General features: G+C 46.1%; 1 protein-coding gene across 1 annotated transcript in view; it reads left to right on the top strand.

The window, feature by feature from the left end:
* Nucleotides 1-19,766, top strand: part of ABCD3 (ATP binding cassette subfamily D member 3) — a 370,248-nt gene that overhangs the window by 55,051 nt on the left and 295,431 nt on the right. The window lies entirely within an intron of this gene.

Genomic DNA, 19,766 nt, shown 5'->3' with positions numbered 1-19,766 from the left:
AGGCACGGGTCCGCTGGTGATAGGAGCGCGCCAGAACCCTCTAGAAGACTCTGGGAGCGCCCCTTCAGCAAACGAGACACCGGCCCCTGGTGGTAGCGCCACCACACCGCACACTACTGGGCAAGGATCGCGTAAGGAGCGCACTAGGCGTCCCGCAACCAATCAAGGGAATCTGTGGAGAAAGGACAGAAATCCGACACCCGGCCCAAAGGCCAAAGTCAACACACAGAAACCCAAAACCCAGGAGAGAAGGAAAAAACCAACTTAACTTGCTGCGAGCAGCGAAGAAAGAGGAGGAGACAAGTGCAGTGGAGCATGATGGGAGTCACCGGTGCATGGACACTGCGATAGGACTCATGTTGACTTTATTTTTTCCCCAAATGTTCATGGGAAAAGTAGTTTGTGTTATTTTTTCTTGCTGCTGTAGAGAATAAAGCGATGAAAGAATGGCATAATCCGAAGCCTCCGGTCCTGACATAGAATCTGTGGTAAGAAAGAGTATCCACTAGAAAGATTGTTACCGATGTTCATCAAGTTTCTTGTAGGAAAGCATAGTTTATTAACCATTGTAATCTGACTGGTTAAATACCTCCCCAGGCCATTTTCATGTTTGCAACGGCTCCGATGATAACTTTAATTTTTTTTCTTCTTTCTCTCTGCGTTTTGGCCTTTCCTGCAGTGTAATGTATTGAGGCTCACTTTTTCTGCCTTTGTACCTAGGAATCGGACATCCTTTTTTAGATTGTTTACTTTCCTTGTGCCCTTTCTAACTTTCCTTAGCCTTCACCAGTAAATGCCTGAACTGTTGGAGTGGAACTTTTTCTTTGTAATTTCTTCAGTGCAGCATTGCAAGTTATGCCACTGAGGTGCTCAAGTGTTGTCTTGTTCTACCAGTGCGAGAGCCAATAGTACGAATTAAACTGGACGAGCGCCAGGCTCTACTTTAACTGGTGTATTCTCAAAGAGTGCAAGTTACTCAAAGCGCTCTTCCCAATGCTGTCGCGAACTTGCACTTACACAGGAAACAATGCATTAGTGAAAGGTGGCCTGGCTGTTTGAAGATGCCAGTCTGCCTTTCAATTAGCGAATCAGTGACTGCAGGCTCTTGTCCGTAGAGGTCTGTGCAATTCATAGGACCCCCTTTCCTCTCTTTCAAGAGGCCGCGTGGGTTTATGCACTGACCTGTATAAGGTGCACACACATTGGGGCTCTCGACTGTGTCTTTGCCTCTGCGTCGTCGTCTGTAATTCAACACAGACACTGAGCCAAGTTTTTCATAATTTGCTTTGGGCCATGACCCCCTGCAAAAGAGAACACCCCCTTGTTGGAGGCGCAAATATGTGTGCCAGTCCAATACATATTATAGAAGGGGCCACCTAAGCATATGCAGTCCCTTCTATAATACTGAAATGCTTCGGAGTCACAAGAAATGGGTGCAAACACACATTCTGCACCAAGATTATTACTAGAACAGTGCACCTAGTAGCTTTATGCACTTGGGATACCTGCCGTGGAGCAATTTTCCAAGATCCAAGGCTTATGAATTGACTGCATAGGCACTCGTTTTTTCTGTGTGGAATATGCCATTCATTTGGGGTGGGTAGGGGCGGGCATGGTCATTCACATCAGAAACAATGATGGTTCATGTCACTCGCAGAAAATAGAATTTAAAGGTGTGCAGTTCCTATGTGAGTGTGGGGGGTGAAGGCAGGTCTTTCTTCGTGATGCCCTCACACACCCCGAGAGGTGTCATGCCTCATCATGGGGCGGTTGCCCCTCGTCAGGCCGGTGCTGCAATGCCTGACTTGCTCCCGAAACTGGGGCTCTTTGTTGGGCATATTTTGAAGAAGACGTAAGGTGGGTGTGGGGGCTGGGTAGTGCACAGTGAATTAAATTAGATAAAATAAGTGTAGAGCAGTCCTCTAGAAACAAATTTGAATAAAAAGGTAGCTCTAGCCTAAATATAAACAACGGTGAACCCCTATGTGGATGTTAATGTTCCTAAGGGGCAATCTATGTGTGGAAGGTCGACATGTTTCTTGCCTAGTCTTGCCCCTAACGGGTCAATTGCAGAAAATAGGTCCTCGCTGGATTGAGAGTGTGGGAGGTTAGACACCGACTTGTGGGCAGGTGTTTTTTTTTGTTTTGGGGGGTGGACGCAGTAATTCTGATACTTATGTAGTTGAGTTCTTCATTCCTTTAATATCGACTCAGAGTACATTCTGTCTTGGCTGTGTTGAAAAAGAAAGAAGGCGCTGCTATTGCGCCCGAGTTGTGCATGTGTTAGGCTAGTGCCTTCCTCCGCTTCCTGGGAGACTGTCGGCATCCATTAAGGCTCATCTGCCATGGCACCCTCTGTTTCTACACTCACCTGTTAAAATATGATATCTGCAGGCTATTTCTCCGTGTCCCTGTAGGTTAAGTGACCGCATCGTGCAGCCATGCGTGATTACTGTTCACTTGGACGTGCTGTTTTAATGTAGTTTATTGCAGGCTGCATCTATGCCCCCCCCCCCCCACCCCAGCCCCCCCAATGTATAGTGAACCAGTAAATTAGTGTAATTGCCAAGATAAACTGTACACCACGCAAACCGCTCATCCGCGAGAAACATGGCGGGGATCCAGAATGTTTAATCTGGCAGTTATGGTTGCTTTATAGCTGTTTTTTTTTCTTAATTCGGCGTGTAGGATAACATTTTCTTTATTCTTCTGGTAAGAGCCGAATACGTTGTGCTCTGGGCCCTTCTGATTTCCTCTTGCAAGAAACCTGCCTGGCTTAGTATAACCTTTCCTCTATTTGTGTAATGATTTTGGAGGGCAAAGGTAGCCGATGTGGCAGATTACGTGGAGGGAAGAGAGGATGATTTTGCACTTTGTGCTAGCTCACTTCCATTTCTAAACCTGTTCTGTTGCAGGAGTTATGTTCGCCGCAAGTTACATTATTGCCACCTCTGTAAATCATCCGTTTCAATCCATCATAAACATGGCGAGTGATAAGTCTATTACCTGAACCAGAATAACGTGGCACAACATAATTGGGCCTAGACCTTTTGATTTTACTAAAATTTAAATATATATTTATTTTGTGGACGTTCAGTCAGCCCTCTTCATCCACGTCTGTTATTGTGTTATTACAATTTGTATTATTATTTATTACCATTTTTATTCTTTTTATATATTTGTTTGTATCTTTTTATATATTTGTTTGTATTTATCTTGTGTTTTTATATTTGAATATTTTTAAATATTTATTTTCATCTGTCTTATTGTGTTTTTACACTTTTTCTTTGGCCCACTACACCATACATGATGGATCAGTCCACTTAAGTCCACTTAAACCACTCGCTAACTTAACTGCGAGTGACGGCATATAGTTCTTTCACGAGGAGCACATCCTCAAACAAAGACGTTCCCTTCGGCCATGGATTAGTATGGCAATGCGTGCTTTGTTTTTCGTTGTTGGGCAATAAATCAATATTTTCATTTTGGATTGATGAGGGCCTGGCAGGTTCCTCAACAATAACGTTTTGCAAAAACCATGACAAAACGAGCAATAATAAAAGGCTGACAGCCAGTGTCAAACCTATTGACTTGTCCAACGCATGTTTTTAAATGGGAGTTTCTCCCATTTGTGTGTATTGTTTCCCTTTTAGGTGTACAGCCAACATTTTAAAGTCCAGCTAACACAGAGGAGTATTAAAGAAAGATGCGTCCCTTTGAATGGAAAAACAACAATTGATGCTTGGCAGTTCGGGCTGGACTGTTCCCATGAGGCACAGGGTCAAGACTGATTTGCATATGGCCATGTCTGAACTGGAGTGGTGAGCTGAGCAAAATAACGATGGATTAAACCCAGATCTGTGACTGGGGATGAACGTTTTGCCATTGTACACCATTCCGTCCATCAATAGTTGTTTTTGCATTTGTCCCTTTAAATGGGGCAGCATTGATGGAGTTAACACCATAAATCATGTGAATGATGTAGAACCATTGGCTTCATCACAATATGTCCTTCTGCAAAAGAGTGTCTTATTTCAAGCTTTCCCCTCATCCATTACCCCTTTACTTCCTCTTCCTGTATCCCATGTCCTCCTCATCTCACTTTACCCGGTCACTAAATTACCATAGCATGTGCTGGAGATGCTGGTACACCCAATTCTTTGGCCATCTCAAACCACAGATTTTGCAGGGCTTTTATAATATCTCTAGTTTTTATGTTTTGAAATTTTGTATATGGCTCTATAAGGATAGCCCCTTTTTAAGGTCTCGTCTGGAGTTGGAGCGCGCATGCGCTCCTCCTTTCGAGAGATATAGTAATCAAGCAAGTTTCAAGAAGGGGACGCGAAAACCTGCCCCTTCATTTTCATTGGGTAGCGTCAGCGTTTGTTAGATGCTGGCTTACCATTGAAAAGGAGGGTTTGCGGTTGCCCCCCTTTTGCCTTTTTGGACGGCCCTCATGGACTCGGTCGCCTGCATTACGGCTGTTGTGACAACGTTTCTTAACAGAAGCTTAGTCATGCTGCCTTGCACGCTCCAGTCTGGCTCTCTCATTGGGCGCTCTGAGGTAAGGGGTGTTTATGACTACATGTTGCAAATCTTTTGCCTACTGATGAGGCAGTAACCGCATATTACACTCTCATACATAGGCAAGGAAGAGCAGGTAAGGTCTGAGTGGCCACAAGTATCAGAGGTATACATTCAGTGTTTTCTCCTTATTTGCATTTCGATTCTTTTGCCGTTATCTGGAAAGTCAAACATGTTTCCAGGGTGTTGTCTTGGACTACGAGACAACACCCTGCCGCCGGAGAGAACAAACGCTCAAGAGGCGACACAAGCACTGCGGACAGTAAGTGGACGTGTTCCTGCAGGTGCACGGGGCAGAATCTGCAAAATACCGCGCACCGAGGAGGCAGCAGAAGCGCAGCAGACGCGCAGTAAGAGGAAAAAGCCCGAGAAATACGGATGCAGTGGGGCCGCGAACTGCATGGGGATAATACTCTCAGCACAAGGGGACATTACGGCCATAAATTGCGGCACACTCCTGAACACGCCGTGGCCTTGTGGCTCGGGCCCGTCATCGGGAGTGAAGTACCGAAAATTATTTACCACCTCCCAATTATAGTTATATTCACAACCAATCCCATTCCCATTACCAATAATCAGTCAGTTGGCAGTGTAGAAGGTCCAAGCATTTATTAGACAAACAAACTCTGCCAGAGGAGCTCCTTGCGACCTAACCCCACAAGGTCCGCCAAGAAGACTGCTGGCACATTGTCAGAACATCACATATATACAGTTGCATTCTCGAAACCGTTACCCAAGATGGAAAAATACAAGCTGGTACAGGTTGGTGCAGAAGGAAAGACCATATATGGGAGACAAAGAACTATTGGTTTCACTCATCCTAGATTTAGCAAGAAGGTACGGGTGACTCCCTTCTGCTAACTGCGAGACTGTCCGCCCCGCACCCCTCCCGGAATGTGCCTATCAGGCCTCCTCCTGCTACCTATAACCTTGACAGGCCTAACGAGCTGAGACAGCAGTTTTGCAACAGTTGGGCTATTTCTCAGGAGAACGACTTTAGAAAGAAGGAATGAATGAGGTCTGTAAATGCAAGGCTTCGAGCGAGGCCACAAAATGGCGCTGGTCAAGCTTAGAAAGTGTAAATTGCGGGGAGTGGTGCAAGCTAGAGTTCTAAAATATGACAGATGGGTTTATGCTAATGTTTGCGTGTATATGCTAAAGCATTTAGATACATCATGCTAATTATGAAATATCGATTATAGACACTGTATAGTCGAAAATCGATGCCAGTTCCTCCGGGAGAAAGCGGCGCGGGACGCCATGTTGGATGGGGCTGTGGTGCTAATAACGGATGCCCGCAGAACCGGTGCAGGGATCTAAACGGGAAGCGGATCGGCGGAAAGGGGCCCTCGAGCAAAGACTGCGCAGGGAGTGCTGGCTGCTGCAGATGGACTGTGGGAACTGTCCTGCCCCCATGGCTGATGCGCGATGAAATAGTACCTCGGCAACAGGAAATGTGAGTGCAGCCAAAAGGTGCACAGAGACCAAGGGAAGAACGGCATTCTGGCATACGGGAGCCCCTTGCACGGCGGGTTTGGCTATGTTTGGGGCACAGATAAAAATCTTTCAGCGCCCGGGGTAAAAGGGGCAAATTTCCATATAGACTTGAGCCCGGGCCACTACGGGGACGGACCCAGTGCGCGACAGGGGCCACGTGCAATGTTAAGTGCACACCAGTAGGTGGCATCTCTGAGCTTGGAGCGAAAGTGTCTGCGTTGCTGTGAGGTGGATTGCCTAAGGCCAGGGAACCATACTTCGGCTGGCCCATGATTGCAGGAGGAGGATGCGTTGCTGTGAGGTGGATTGCCTGAGGCCAGGGAACCATACTTCAGGCTGGCCCACGATTGCAGGAGGAGGCTGCTGCGGAAGAGACACCCCAGTGCGGGCGGGAGTGCCCCGCTGGCTGCTGATGACGACTAACCATATCGCTGTATAACACAGGCGTCTAGTGTGGGGAGATTTAGTGGTGCGGCATGGCAGGCAAGTAGAAGTGCGCTGCAGAGAAATCGACACACCCGCATCAGGGTCGCAGTGGGAATCTGCCATGGGTAAGCCAGACACAAGGCAGCTGAAGATCACCTTCGACAAGTCAAAACAGAAAACATCTGGCCAAGATCCTCTCTCGAAGTGTCATTGTCTTGTTGAATGGAGCGGTTTACAAGCAGCTGACATAAAATCAATGTTCCAAGAGTTAAAAACGAGCCTGCATGGTATAGATACCAAAATGGACGCCCTGGCTGCACGTATGGACAGCATCACAAAGAGAATAGATAAACAAGAAGGGAGAGTAGGGTGCTGGAAACACGAGTGACCAAAACAGAAGAAAGTCAAACGGATCTGGACGAAAAGGTACGAGTCCTGGACAAAGTACTGGCGCTAATCCAACAAAAGAATGAGGATTTGGAGGTGCGCTCGAGGCGCAACATCTGCATCACGGGCGTGGCAGAATCAACAGGTATTGCAAACATGGAGCAGTATATTGAGCAGATGATGAAGGACCTCTTTGGAACAGGACTATCGCAGATGTTCCTCATAGAAAGGGCACACAGGACATTGGAACCCAGGCCCAAACCGGGAGCACCGCCAAGGCCCATCATTGCGCGCGTCCTCAATCATAGAGACCGTGACACGATACTCCAAATGGCAAGAGACATGACAGATGTGCAATATAAAGGCAACAACATCGCCATATACCCGGATTTCACTCTGCAAGTACAAGCTGCCCGCAAAGAATTTATGTCAGCGAAGATCTTCCAACAAATTGGGACAAAATATTCGTTGATATACCCCACGAAACTGAGGGTACAGGGCCCGGGCAGACCAACCTTCTTTGTGGATGCTAAAGCTGCTCTGCAGTACGCGAAACAGCTGGCCAAAGACCAAAAGAACCAAGCGCATTCAGAAGAACCGGAATCGGCGGACAGGCTAAGTGACATTGAATGATTGCTGATATTAAGGTTCAGAATTTGTAATGTTTATAATCTGAAATAGCCAGGATAGGGCCTGTGTCCAAACCTGGAGTGTTATGGGTTACTTAATCGTGGCAGACAGCGTATATATGTGCACACACTTACGGGTGTAGGGGGTCATGGAGCTGAAGCATTCAGGCCAGCGCTCGATCACACTGTCATGAGTACGGGGATAGTGGGAGACCAACCTGCGTACCCCAGGGGATGATTCCCATTAATTGGTTGCCGAGAATGACTTTGTATATAGTTCCTGCAAGTGGGGAGGTGACAAGGGGGGTAATTGCACAATCTAATTGGGGGGTTGGAGCGGGTGGGGAGTACGGGGCTTTAGGTTTGGAAAGTTCTGAATTTCAGGGTTTGTTTGGAAGCGATGTGTCCGAAGGAATGGTTGGTTACGTAGATCTAGACACTGTAAGGTCTGGGTCAATCTGTAAGAAACAAATTCACTCATTGTACTATGATTGGTTGAGTATATTGTGGCCCACTGGGCCGTTACATTGTGGCGCATTGTCCGTGTGGAAGAAAAAATATGGGAAGATGTACAACCTGTGGATATTGTTGTGTGATGTAGTGCAGGCGCAATTCTCGGATGAGACTGGCTTGTTGTTAGAACACTTTCTTTTTGTACCCCTGCAGACTGAAGCAAATGCAATGTCTTACCTGGAATGTGCGGGGCATGAATGACAGACGTTAAGCCAGATTGATACAGGCCTTTCTTCTTAGAAAGGAGATAGACATATGCCTCTTGCAGGAGACCCACTTGACTGTCAATGCCACACAGTTACTCAGACACAATAGATGGGGAGAAATAGTGCATTCTCCATATTCAAACTACTCGAGGGGTGGCGGTGCTGATCAGAAGAGGACTACAATGGTAAACTCATGAGGAAGTTAAAGATAATGAAGGTAGATTCATACTGTTGGTGGGGACGCTGTGTGGTATGAGAGTAGTGCTGGTGAATGTTTATGGCCCGAATGATGACAACCCTGATTTTTACAGTAATTTATGGCACAAGATTCAGGCCTGTGGCCCAGCAGCGATTCTATGGGGGGGAGATTACAATGTTGTACTTTTGGACACGTTGGACAGACAGGGGGCAACTAGAGAACACCACCCTAGGGCGGCGGAAGCACTAGGAGATATCATAAGGGATGCAGAATTGGTAGATTCCTGGAGGGTGCTACACCCCAGGGATCGCGCGAGTACGTGTATCACAGCATCTAGAGCTGCGTGGTCCAGGCTGGATTACTGGTTGCTGTCCAGGGACATCCACACTTCGGTGCTCGAGGTGACACACTTGCCAGGTCGTTATCTGACCATGCCCCGGTCCATATGACATTGGCCAGGCCGTCACAATATGTACAACCATTCAGTTGGCGGTTCCCCTCCTGTGCACTACGGGACCGGGTTTTTAAGCAAGAGCTGAGAGAGAAATTGGAAGAGTACTTTGATATTAATGAGGGCACAGTGGAATCGCTGGGCACGCTGTGGAAGGCTTGTAAGGTGGTGACGAGAGGCAACTGCATGTCGCTGAAAACGGGGATGTTACGATCCATACGGGATTCCCTGAGTAAACTAGAAGCAGAATTAGCCAAGCTAGAATCTGCTTTAATGGAGGCACCCACGGACGGCACACGGGCAGAATTTAGATCGAAACTCACTCAGTATCAGGAAGAGGCGGACAGAGAAGTGGTGTTTCTGAATAAAGATAGTCTGGCTAGAGGATATGGCGAAGGCGACCGCGCTGGGCGTACACTGGCGAACATGCTGGGAGCGCCTAGGGGGACGGACTATATCATGGAAATCATGGTAGTAGAGGGTGATCTGATTAAGGAACCCCCAGCCATACTGGACTCTATGACAGAATATTATAGGACTTTATATACCACCAAGGTGACGCCAGATGATCAAGTACTAAAAGATTATCTTGATACAATAGCCTTAGCGTGGTTCAATGATGGAGCTGGACAATACATGGACTTACCGTTCACACAAGATGACATAAGAGAGATCATAGCTAGTCTACCGCTGGATAAGGCACCAGGCCCCGATGGGTTGACGGCGGCCTTCTATAAGGAATACGCAGACATCCTGGTCCCGCGGCTGCACAATGTGTTTGAGGAAGCAGTAGAATCCGGCATACTTCCACAGTCGCTGCGTGAAGCGATGATAATCACGCTGCTTAAACCTGATAAGGACCCCACTAATCCGGTTTCTTACCGCCCGCTTTCATTAATAAATATAGATGCCAAGATCTACGCGAAATTGCTCGCGGATCGGCTTAAATACATGATGCCCCACATAGCACTATCTGATCAGTCAGGATTCGTACTAGGTAGATCCACTTCGCACAATTTAATACTAATATTTGTGCTTCTGCACTACCTGGACCCTAGGGTACAGGCCACAGCCGCATTATTAGATGCGACAACAGCATTTGACTCTCTAGAGTGAAAATTCGTGCTGACATTTTTTACCCGAATGGGATCCAGTCCGCTGTTTGCAAGGCGGATTGGTATACTTTACAATAGTCCGACTGCCAGATTATGGGTTAATGGGCAGGTCTCTGCTCCTATTGATATAACAAGAGGGACTAGACAGGGATGCCCCCTGTCGCCATTACTCTTCGCTATTGCGACGGAACCATTGGCGGCACGCATGAGGCAACGCCATACACAGCGTAGCATTGGTTTCACGTCACGTGGACTGCTCATATCCATGTATGCAGACGACATTACTATATACATGATGAACCCGGCGGAGAACTTTGATCCACTGATGAGAGAAATGGTACGGTACAGTGGCCTCACTGGTATAAATATAAATTGGTCAATCAGTGATGCTGCCCCTGACTGACAGTACAAACAAATGCCACACCGAATTTCCAATAGATTGGGTTACGGATGACGTCAAATACTTGGGTATAAAGATAAGCCGCACTATTCAGGATATATGGCTGTCCAACTTCGGAGTGGCCATGGAGTGGCTAGAGAGCAAAGTAAAGAAATGGAAAAAGCTGCCATTGTCATTGACAGGCCGCATAGCTATCACGAAGATGGTAGTGGTGCCCAAATTCCTCTATCTATTTGTAAACATCCCCTTGCCGCTCACAGTGGCGTTTTTTCGCCGACTTAGATCCGCCATTATTGAACTGGTTTGGGTGGGCAAGCAACCCAGAGTTGCCTGGAACCTCCTTACACTTCCCTTCCACCAAGGGGGTCTAGAAGCCCCGGACTTGTATGCATATAGTGCACAGGCCCAATACATACATTACTGGCAACACCCGATCCCCTACCAACCTCACGTGGCAATGGAGGGAGACGTGGCGGCACCCTGCCCACTAAAGACAGCCGTGTACCAGAGATACAAACGTTCACATGAGGACATTGACACCGTAGAGGTGGTGCGTTAGGCCTGGTCGAACATTGCGAAACGAGCGCGTATAACAGAAATGTATGCTCCGAACATGCCGTTGGAAGGTAATCCATTGCTGGGACCACTGACGGACGTGGCGGTAGCACAGAGGGCGCACAGCTGTGGCCTGAAGGTGGCAAGCGACCTATATCCAGATGACACTTTCCTCACCCTACAAACTATGAGCGCATCGGAGGTGCCCACGGCCTCAGAGCTACTATTATATTATCAACTGAGGGCGGCATGCAAACACTGATATCCTATGTTCCCTGCAGCTCCACCAACATTATCAGCTCTGGAGGACGAACTTTCGAATAACTCCTCTCGTAAACTAATAACACGCATCTACAGAGTCACACAGAACACAACAACGGTTACACATGCTGACTCGAGGTCGCAGTGGGAGGTGGAGGCTGGCATTGGTATCACAGAGAAACAGTGGACATTCTGCTGCACTCCACTTGAACAATTATCTCCTAACTATAGATTGCGGTTGATACACTTTATTTATATACACGGGACATACTGCACACCCAAACAGCCATTTAAAATGGGATTGCAGGCTGATGCGACTTGTTGGAGATGTGGGGAGCGAGAGGCTACGTTTTACCACCTAGCATGGGTATGTGGACCGGTACATATGTTTTGGGTGGCAGTCTTCCATAAAATAGGGCAGATAGTGGGAATGGCACTAGACCCGGATCCGTTTGTGGCCCTCCTAGGATTTGTGATGGGCGTGCCCAGTGCATCCCGGAAGTTGGTTGCTCTTTTACTTCTAGCCAAGAGGCAAATGGCGATTCACTGGAAACAGAAAGCGCCGCCAAAAGTATCAAGCTGGGTGGGTTCAGCGGTGTACTGTAAGGACCAACTGTCTGCTTACTGGGATTCAATGCCGCAGCGTTCAAGGCCAGTAGACATTTGGCATCCTTTGGTGGACTGGCTGGCAGGGGCGGAAGAAGATGAAAGCATCTGAGAACATGAGTGGTAGCAGCACTGTGACAAAGTGGTGTTGGCGGTGAGTTGTGTCATGGGGTGGGAATGCAGAGGGGGTTGTCAAGAAATAGACTTCCTACAGAGGACAATGTTTGGACGGGCGGGTGAAGTGACTCCAAAGGCAGCAGTGATGGGGTGGAACGTCTGAGGTGTGTGGGTGGTTGTAGTATCTTGCGTGAAAAGCATAAACCACGGACATATGAGATCGGAACATGGACACTTGTTCTAGTCACTGACCACCGTCCTATGATAATCGCTTACAAGTGTTTTGTTGGTTAACAAGTTACATATGAATGTTGGTACTCTGCACAAGTGTACGGAACCGACCCGCAATTAGCGGTGTAACGCTATGTAGATAAGCTGCCTGCCTCCGGGTTGTTGGCTGAATAGCAGTGTACAACTTGATGAATATAATAAAGGCTTTTGAAACTTAAAAAAAAAAAAAGCAAGCAGGGACAACTGATCTGGTCAATGGGGAAACTCACTCAAAGTAAACAGGATTTCACATTTTTTGCAGTATTTTAAAATGCGCGCTATTGACTGTTAGAATTGCAAAGGTAAACATCAGAGAGGAATAGAAGAAAAATCATATTTCCTTAAACCTTTGCCTATACATGACTTGGTTGGAATAGTTTTTTCTTTTTTAAAGCACAAACTTTTTTTCTCACACAATTACAATGCTTTTTAACATGTGGGAAATCCAAAGTGTACAAGATACTGATTTAAATTTTGCTAAAAAAAATACTTGATGCTCCGTGATTAACATATTTGATGACTTATAACGAGGTGATGCAGAAGGTGACACTAGGGCTCATGCTTCCACCTTTCTATAGCACCTCGCTTCTCAACATGCTCTAGAGAGATGTTTGCAATACTTCAGATTCCGAGATCGATGCGTGACTAGGTGTTCCACACCTCAGTCCTGATGCACATGTTTTGCCACTGCTGACACACCGCTGCTGTGTGCCTCACTGCTGACTCATACCGCTGCTGTGTGCCTCACTGCTGACTCTTACCGCTGCTGTGTGCCTCACTGCTGACTCACACCACTGCTGTGTGCCTCACTGCTGACTCACACCACTGCTGTGTGCCTCACTGCTGACTCACACCACTGCTGTGTGCCTCACTGCTGACTCACACCACTGCTGTGTGCCTCACTGCTGACTCACACCACTGCTGTGTGCCTCACTGCTGACTCACACCACTGCTGTGTGCCTCACTGCTGACACACCACTGCTGTGTGCCTCACTGCTGACACACCACTGGTGTGTGCCTCACTGCTGAAACACCACCACTGGTGTGTGCCTCACTGCTGACACCACCTCTGGTGTGTGCCTCACTGCTGACACCACCTCTGGTGTGTGCCTCACTGCTGACACCACCTCTGGTGTGTGCCTCACTGCTGACACCACCTCTGGTGTGTGCCTCACTGCTGACACCACTGCTGTGTGCCTCACTGCTGACACACCACCACTGCTGTGTGCCTCACTGCTGACTCACACCACTGCTGTGTGCCTCACTGCTGACACACCACCACTGCTGTGCGCCTCACTGCTGACACACCACCACTGCTGTGCGCCTCACTGCTGACACACCACCACTGCTGTGCGCCTCACTGCTGACACACCACCACTGCTGTGCGCCTCACTGCTGACACACCACCGCTGCGCACCCCAGTGATGAAGGCAGAATTGAATGCTGCCAAATTTGGAAGAGGTTGGCATGCACAGCACAGACCCATGTCATCTGAAGGAGTCCGGGCAAGGAGGAGGGTGCAAGAAGCTGCCAGCACAGCTACGATAGGAGGAACATTAGACGGGTGCATGAAAGACAAGGACGAAATCCATTTGATCCCAAAGCGAAGTCATGTGGGCTGGGGATAAGAAGGTGGATGCAACTAAAATAAGTGGAGCAGGAGGAGGCAAGAGCTCTGATGTAAAGAAAGCACTAGCTCCGTAGAGCAGATGGACCACAAGGGGTGCTTCCGGGTGGACACAGCTTTACAGAGCAGATTAAGGCTGCTCGGCCCTCACTAAAGGTAGTTGCAGGTGCAGGTAGGAGGGATGTTTGGCAAGGATTGTAGGGGGAGAGGACATGGGAGAGTTACACAAATACAAGTATTGAAAATGCAATAGGTCTCGCATTAGATTAAGTTAAAGCAATTTGCTTTGCTAATGGTATTGTATAGCAAAGCAAATGCCTTTAACTTGATGAAAGGCGAGACCTACTGTATTTTTAATGCTTGTTTTGAATTGTCATACACTGCTAGCCTCTTTTATGGAAATGCAAAATGTGGATAATGTTGGGTGAAAAGTTGAGCAGTGTGCACGTATATTTCTGTAGTAGGGGATCTCTGTGTATAGTCATAATCTAGTGAATAGTCCCGCCCATGTGCGTGGACCCCGGCAATCAAAAATAATCTCTTAAGTTGTCAAAATAATGCAGAAACTGCCAGGATACATAAGTAGTAGTAGTGCAGTTTTGCCTTGATGAGATTTCCCATGTATGCTGCTTATAGGTCTGGTTGAACGTGGTCAACCCATCAAAGTTTTGATGTTAGTCTTGTCTTACATGTCTTATGTGCTCCTACCTAATTGTGATCAGGTTTGAATTGCTTGTTTTTCGGGAATGATACATTTATAACCTCACTCCATCCTAAAGTACCCCAATCTTACGTAGCTTCCTTCTTGCCTAAATGAAGGAGACGTCGTCTCACTGTTAAAACTTCGGAACATTGACATAAGGAAAAATCATGCCCTTTTTGGCATATAACACAGTTGCTGTGCTTAAAAGTTAAGCAACCACGTGAAATGCAACTGTGTAATTCAATAGTGTGAAGCACCACTTGTTGTATATGCTTTCGATTTACCTTCTCGCTGTCCAACTCTCCGTGGTTATACAGCAATTTGTTGCCCTCTAGGTAGATTTGAGCTGTATAAATTTAAGTACACGCATATATACACTTGGTTAATATTTTAGGTACAATACAGATCGTAAATAATGCTCTACTTGTGTATGAGTATCTGCGCCTGAAACTTCTCTATCTATTATTGTCCAAATCCACTCACCTGCACCAGTCAAGCATTCCTTTTAACAGGTGTGTGTTCTTGTAATGTTGCTGCTTTTTCTTACTGCTGAGGGGGGAAGGAGTTTTGAATTGACTTAATTTTGGTGGGAAAAAAATCCGCAAGTTTAAACACCCAAGATTCAGAGTGAGAGTGTGAAGATAACGACATGGTAGGTGAGGTGAATTCCTTAACAATACGGAAAATTTCCTTACTAGTGTTACCGGCTGCCTCGATTCTCTTAGCAAAGTAGGCCTTCTTCTCAGACATGATGTTGCAATGATATAGTTTGATGGATTTCCTATATACAGTTTTTTCGGTTGGATCGTAATGACGGCGCCAAGCCCTTTCAGCTTTCTTGCACATTTGCCGCATTTCAGATAGAGAGGCAGTAAACCATTGGGCGGAGGCCTGGTTACTGGTTTTGCGGGATACCATCTCTGGAGCTAGCTCATCGAGCCTTTCCACGAGCCATGTATGCAGGAGATCAAGGTCTGTCTCTAAACTGCCTGACAACTGGCAGGGGTGGGAGGAGAGTGCTTGCGTCAGCATGTCTGGGGACACTCGATGAAAGGCTCATGAAGCTTGCCGAGAGTGTTCCAGTGGCCTGGGTGATGTTTTATCCATCAGAGGAATCTGAAAGTTAGATACATAATGGTCTGACCATAGAACGGGTGCCGGAGGGGACATGACGATCGGGGCGGTCGAGAACACTTGATCAAGGGTATGTCCTTTATTGTGTGTGGGGGCAGTGATAAATGCAGACAGACCCAGGGGAGATGTTCTTTCCAGAATCTTGATGGCATCAACATCAATGCTAGGATCCATATGAATGTTGAAGTCCCCTAACAGGCAGTGTTCCATTTTTAAGCAGAAATGAAGCACGCATGGTAAAATATAGGGTCCTGGAAAATTCATTGAAATACAAGCAGCGCTACGCACTAGAACAGATCCGAGGTGAAATATCTGCAGATTTTCCTACGTGTGTAGCGAAAAACTTTCAGCATGAACGACAAGCGGACACATTGAGGGAAACGAAGTGGAAAAATAGAAGCTGCGTTGTGTGCCAAACTCTGTGGAGCTAATCTAATGGATTAAGCAACTGTCTAAACTAAACCGCCGCGACCAACTGCCAGTGTCGGGCGAAACGGATATCAGCTTAAAGTGACGTCATTACGCCCTGAAACAGAAAGTGGCGGCCATTTTGGAGGTAATCTAATAAAGCGCATTACGGGACGGTCTAGTCTTCCAGCGCAAATGGAAAACAAACTGAAAATCTGCAAACAGCAATGCGACGCCTCAGCAAACGTGACAGGATTGAAAGAGACATCTAAGAGGAAAGCGCACACCGAAGTGAGACGGTAAAGTTATAAAAAAACGCATAAGCAGATTTGAGAGAAATGTGTCTAACTCAATCCTCATTTCATGAATTATTCTTGAACTGAACGAATGCAACCGGGCAAAGAGAAGTGAGTACACTCATTACTCTATTCATGAAAATTTCCAATACAATAAAACAAATAAGCAAACAAATAGACAGAAAAATACATCAAGGAAACTAAAAAAAAAAACCCACCTTATCTCGCATTATAAAAAAGTGCTATAATTCAACCAACATGGCATCTGGCTGCATCTGGAATCTCTCGCCCCCAGAATCTTTCCTACGTGCTGGTAGTGAACCAGCATTGAAGTGGGAAGAGTGGAGGGAATATTTCCTCAATTACATTGCCACCCTAGAAGAAGATGACAAAATTAAAACAGAAAAGAAGTACAAAATGCTAATGCACAGTCTAGGGGTAGGTGGAATAAAGGTATATAATTCTATTAGCAAAAAGGTAAGGGCTGAAAATGAAGGAGATGCATTCACAAATGCAATTGACGACTTGAATACATACTACAAACCAACGGTCTGTGTGGGAGTAGACAGATATACGTTTTTCCATAGGAAACAGGGAAAAGAGAGTCAATAGACGATTACGTCTCCGCACTTAAAGATTTGGCAATAAACTGTCGTTTTGGAGATCTTCACGGTGAGTTAATTAGAGATCAAATTGGGATGCAAGGCTCCAATGAGAACATTCAAGATAACCTATGGGCAAAGGGTGAATACCCACTACAGAATATTATAGATATTGCCAGAAAGGCGGAACTCACAGGAAGATGTGCTAAGGCGGTACCGAAAGAAGATAAAACGAAGAACAAAAATGAACATGTGAGTAGGGTGTCGGATCAAAAAAATTGGAAACCTGGAAAGCCTAATTTGAAAAAGAAAGAAAACACACAAACGTACAGTAAAGCAGAAACACGAAATAAGAGATACTGCTATCGATGTTTGAGCACAGCTCACATGGCATATGATTTTAAATGTCCTGCCCATGACACAAAATGCACATTCTGTGGTCTAATTGGACATTTCAACAAGGCGTGCAATAGAAGAAGACCACAGCTAGTGAATGCAGTAGAGGACAAGGAAGATGTGTTTGATGAAGAATCAGATGAAGACATCAATATGTACATACTTAACATTGACGATGAACAGGATAAGGACAGTGGAACCAAAAGTAAGGCAAAAACAAGGAAACTGGTGTGTGAAATGACAATTGGTGGAGTGGAAATAAGCATTGTAGCGGATTCTGGTTCACCGTACACTATTGTAAATGAAAAAGTTTGGCGCACAAAATTCAAGGAAAAGATTGGAGAAAGACTTAACAAACCGGACATTAATATAAAGTCATTCAATGGACGGCCTATACAAATGTGTGGGTACAGAAGACTAAAGTTTATTTTCAAAGGCAGAGAAGCAGATTGTAAACTTTGTTTCCAAGGTGGGACCATGCGTTCTAGGGTGAATGGACCAGGGAAGCCTGGGAATCAAGCTTGACCCGAACAGTAGGGAACCAGTGCTGAGCATATCAGACACCAGCAACTATGCTAGCAAAATACTAACAAAATACCCAAAAGTATTCAGTGGAAATGTGGGTGTGTTGGAGGGGTACCAACACAAAATAAAATTGAAACCTATCTCCACATCTACAGTGCACAAAGCAAGGAACATACCATTTGCTATGAGGGAGGAAGTCAGAAACCAACTAGACAAGCTACTGATTGATGCCTCCACTCTTTCTATTATTCCATCAGAGTGGGTTGCACCGCTTGTCGTCGCAAAACGTCCTAATGGCAAGCTGAGACTCTGCATAGACCTTCGTGACTTGAATCAAAACATCATAGTGGAACAGTATCCTCTCCCAAAAATTAATGAGATGTTTTCAACGACCAAGGGTGTGAAATGGTTTACCACCATACCATCAGGTACAGCTTCATCGAGAAAGCAAATCACTGACAACCTTTGTGACGCCGTTTGGGTGCTTTAGATTCACTAGAGTGCCGTTCGGTTTGGCTTCTGTGGCCGCAATGTTCCAACGATTGATGAACAATATATTTGAGGGCGTCACCGGTATATTATTATTCCAAGATGACATCCTAGTTATGGGTAAGACGAGAGAGGAACATGACAGCAGAGTGGAGCAGGTTCTGGAAATATTGAACGGTAAAGGATTAACTGCAGAGCACTCAAAATGTAAGTTCGCAAGCAACTCAGTGAATTATCTGGGCCATCACATAACTGGAGAGGGCATCAGTCCAAAGAACGAACTGATCCAAGCCATAAAGGACTCGCCAGTACCCACCAACAGAGATGAGCTGAGATCATTCCTCGGATTAGTGGAATACTACTCTAAGTTCATCAGGAATTTTTCAACAAAAACATATATATTGAGACAGCAATTGAAACTCAAGAACAAATTTGAATGGAATGAGGAACATTTCAGGACCTGTAGAACGACATGTGCAAAACATTGCCTCTACAGGGATTTGACCCCAATCTCCAAAACTTTGTAACAACCGACGCCAGTAACAAGGGCATTGGAGCTGTACTCACACAGAAAGGTACTAAAGGAGTGGAGTACACAATTGCATTTGCATCAAGATCACTAACGACTGCAGAGGAAAATTTTTTAGTGATAAAACGGGAGGCTCTGGCCTGCGTCTGGGCACTCTAGCACTTCCGACAGTACATATGGGGAAGAAAAGTCAAACTTTGCACAGACCATAAACCCTTAACAAAGGTGCTCACCACGTACGGGTTATACACGGCATCACCACGGTTGGCGAGAATTTTGATGCGTCTGTTTGACTACATCTATGACATACAATATGTTCCAGGCGTAAAGAATGTGGGGGCAGACTTTTTAAGCAGAATACCATTAGAATCGGAAAAACAACACTGAGACCAAAGAAGTGGATGAACCGTGTGTAGCAAACATATGGGAGTATACTAGCGGAATATCGAAGGAGAGGTGGCTGATTGAACAGAGTGAAGACAAGCAGGTGGAAACAGTAATGAAAATGATCAAAGAACGTTGGATAAGCAAAAACAAGTTAAATGAACAATTGAGGCATTTCTGGGAAGTGAAAGATGAGTTATCAATGGAAGAACTACTAGTGAGGAGCGGAAGGTCTGTACCACCTAATGCATTCAGGAAGACAATACTGGAAATATGCCATGAGGGACACTTAGGCATAGCAAAAACCAAAAGCAGAGTAAAGAACATGTATTGGCGGCCAGTGGTTAGTCTGGACGTGGAGAGGAAAGTAAGAAATTGCAGGTTGTGCTTGGATGCTGACAAAACCCAAGTGACATTCAAGCCACTACTACATCCCATACAGAGTCCTTCCCTGCCA

The sequence above is a fragment of the Lissotriton vulgaris genome, chromosome 1_1 (assembly GCF_964263255.1).
Source record: "Lissotriton vulgaris chromosome 1_1, aLisVul1.2, whole genome shotgun sequence".
In the NCBI taxonomy this organism is placed as follows: domain Eukaryota; kingdom Metazoa; phylum Chordata; class Amphibia; order Caudata; family Salamandridae; genus Lissotriton; species Lissotriton vulgaris.
The sequence above is the reverse complement of the archived record's forward strand: the minus strand, read 5'-3'. Positions and strand labels throughout refer to the sequence as shown.